Below are 4,590 nucleotides of genomic sequence, written 5' to 3' on the forward strand. Positions count from 1 at the left end.
ATACTGTACATAAAGTATGAAAGAACACTAAATATATATTATATACTGTACATAAAATATCAAATTTCACGAAATATGCATTAGATACTGTACATAAAATATCAAAGTTCACCAAATATATATTATATACTGTTCATAAAATATCAAAATTCACCAAATATGTATTATATACTATACATAAAATATGAAAGTACACTACATATATATTATATACTGTACATGAAATATCACATTTCACTAAATATATAGTTTATACTGCACATAAAATATCAAACTTCAAAAAATATATAATATACTGTACATAAAATATCAAATTTCACCAAATATATATTATATACTGTACATAAAATATCAAATTTCACCAAATATGTATTATATACTATACATAAAATATGACAGTACACTACCTATATATTATATACTGTACACGAAATATCACATTTCACCAAATATATAGTTTATACTGTACATAAAATATCAAACTTCAAAAAATATATAATACACTGTACATAAAATATCAAATTACCCAAAATAAGTATTATATACTGTACATAAAGAATGAAAGAACACTAAATATATATTATATACTGTACATTAAATATCAAATTTCAACAAATATATATTACATTCGGTATGTAAAATATTAAATTTCACCAAATATACATTATATACTGTACATAAAATATCAAATTTCACCAAATATGTATTATACACTATACATAAAATATGATAGTACACTACATATATATTATATACTGTACATAAAAAATCAAATTTCACCATATATATTATATAACGTACATAAAATATCAAATTTCCCAAAATATATATTATATACTGTACATAAAGTATGAAAGAACACTAAATATATATTATATACTGTACATAAAATATCAAATTTCACGAAATATGCATTAGATACTGTACATAAAATATCAAAGTTCACCAAATATATATTATATACTGTTCATAAAATATCAAAATTCACCAAATATGTATTATATACTATACATAAAATATGAAAGTACACTACATATATATTATATACTGTACATGAAATATCACATTTCAGGAAATATATAGTTTATACTGCACATAAAATATCAAAGTTCAAAAAATATATAATATACTGTACATAAAATATCAAATTACACAATATATGTATTATATACTGTACATAAAGTATGAAAGAACACTAAATATATATTATATACTGTACATTAAATATCAAATTTAACCAAATATATATTACATACTGTCTGTAAAATATCAAATTTCACCAAATATATATTATATACTGTACATAAAATATCATATTTCACCTAATATTTACTATATACTATACATAAAATATGAAAGTACACTACATATATATTATATACTGTATATAAAATATCGAATTTCACCATATATGTTATATAACGTATATAAAATATCAAATTTCACAAAATATGTATTATATACTGTACAAAAAGTATGAAAGAACACTAAATGTATATTACATACTGTACATAAAATATCAAATTTCACCAAATATATATTATATACTGTACATAAAATATCAAATTTCACCAAATATGTATTATATACTATACATAAAATATGACAATACACTACATATATATTATATACTGTACACGAAATATCACAGTTCACCAAATATATAGTTTATACTGTACATAAAATATCAAACTTCAAAAAATATATAATACACTGTACATAAAATATCAAATTACACAAAATATGTATTATATACTGTACATAAAGTATGAAAGAACACTAAATATGTATTATATACTGTACATAAAATAGCAAAATTCACCAAATATATATTACATTCGGTATGTAAAATATGAAATTTCACCAAATATATATTATATACTGTACATAAAATACCAAATTTCACCAAATATGTATTATATACTATACATAAAATATGAAAGTACACTACATATATATAATATACTGTACATAAAATATCAAATTTCACCATATGTTATATAAGGTACATAAAATATCAAATTACACAAAATATGTATTATATACTGTACATAAAGTATGAGAGAACACTAAATATATATTATATACTGTACATAAAATATCAAATTTCACCAAATATATAATACATACTGTATGTAATATATCAAATTTCACCAAATACATAATATATACTGTACATAAAATATCGACTTTCACCAAATATGTATTATATACTATACATAAAATATGAAAGTACACTACATATATATTATATACTGTACATAAAATATCAAATTTCACCACATATTATATAACATACATAAAATATCAAATTTCACAAACTATGTATTATATACTGTACATAAAGTATGAAAGAACACTAAATATATATTATATACTGTACATAAAATATAAATTTCAACAAATATATGTTACATACTCTACATAAAATATCAAATTTCACCAAATATATATTATATACTGTACATAAAATATCAAATTTCACCAAATATGTATTATATACTATACATAAAATATGACAGTACACTACCTATATATTATATACTGAACACGAAATATCACATTTCACCAAATATATAGTTTATACTGTACATAAAATATCAAACTTCAAAAAATATATAATACACTGTACATAAAATATCAAATTACCCAAAATAAGTATTATATACTGTACATAAAGAATGAAAGAACACTAAATATATATTATATACTGTACATTAAATATCAAATTTCAACAAATATATATTACATTCGGTATGTAAAATATCAAATTTCACCAAATATACATTATAAACTGTACATAAAATATCAAATTTCACCAAATATGTATTATACACTATACATAAAATATGATAGTACACTACATATATATTATATACTGTACATAAAATATCAAATTTCACCATATATATTATGTAACGTACATAAAATATCAAATTTCCCAAAATATATATTATATACTGTACATAAAGTACGAAAGAACACTAAATATATATTATATACTGTACATAAAATATCAAATTTCACCAAATATGCATTAGATACAGTACATAAAATATCAAAGTTCACCAAATATATATTATATACTGTTCATAAAATATCAAAATTCACCAAATATGTATTATATACTATACATAAAATATGAAAGTACACTACATATATATTATATACTGTACATGAAATATCACATTTCACTAAATATATAGTTTATACTGCACATAAAATATCAAACTTCAAAAAATATATAATATACTGTACATAAAATATCAAATTACACAAAATATGTGTTTTATACTGTACATAAAGTATGAAAGAACACTAAATATATATTATATACTGTACATAAAATATCAAATTTCACCAAATATATATTACATACTGTCTGTAAAATATCAAATTTCACCAAATATATATTATATACTGTACATAAAATATCATCTTTCACCTAATATGCACTATATACTATACATAAAATATGAAAGTACACTACATATATATTATATACTGTATATAAAATATCGAATTTCACCATATATGTTATATAACGAATATAAAATATCAAATTTCACAAAATATGTATTATATACTGTACAAAAAGTATGAAAGAACACTAAATATATAGTACATACTGTACATAAAATATCAAATTTCACCAAATATATATTATATACTGTACATAAAATATCAAATTTCACCAAATATGTATTATATACTATACATAAAATATGACAATACACTACATATATATTATATACTGTACACGAAAGATCACAGTTCACCAAATATATAGTTTATACTGTACATAAAATATCAAACTTCAAAAAATATATAATACACTGTACATAAAATATCAAATTACACAAAATATGTATTATATACTGTACATAAAGTATGAAAGAACACTAAATATGTATTATATACTGTACATAAAATAGCAAAATTCACCAAAGATATATTACATTCGGTATGTAAAATATGAAATTTCACCAAATATATATTATATACTGTACATAAAATACCAAATTTCACCAAATATGTATTATATACTATACATAAAATATGAAAGTACACTACATATATATTATATACTGTACATAAAATATCAAATTTCACCATATGTTATATAAGGTACATAAAATATCAAATTACACAAAATATGTATTATATACTGTACATAAAGTATGAGAGAACACTAAATATATAATATATACTGTACATAAAATATAAATTTCACCAAATATATAATACATACTGTATGTAATATATCAAATTTCACCAAATACATATTATATACTGTACATAAAATATCGAATTTCACCAAATATGTATTATATACTATACATAAAATATGACAGTACACTACATATATATTATATACTGTACATAAAATATCAAATTTCACCACATATTATATAACATACATAAAATATCAAATTTCACAAACTATGTATTATATACTGTACATAAAGTATGAAAGAACACTATATATATATTATATACTGTACATAAAATATAAATTTCAACAAATATATGTTACATACTCTACATAAAATATCAAATTTCACCAAATATATATTATATACTGTACAT

This window comes from Gorilla gorilla, chromosome Y, assembly GCF_029281585.2.
Source record: "Gorilla gorilla gorilla isolate KB3781 chromosome Y, NHGRI_mGorGor1-v2.1_pri, whole genome shotgun sequence".
NCBI classification, from domain to species: Eukaryota; Metazoa; Chordata; class Mammalia; order Primates; family Hominidae; genus Gorilla; species Gorilla gorilla.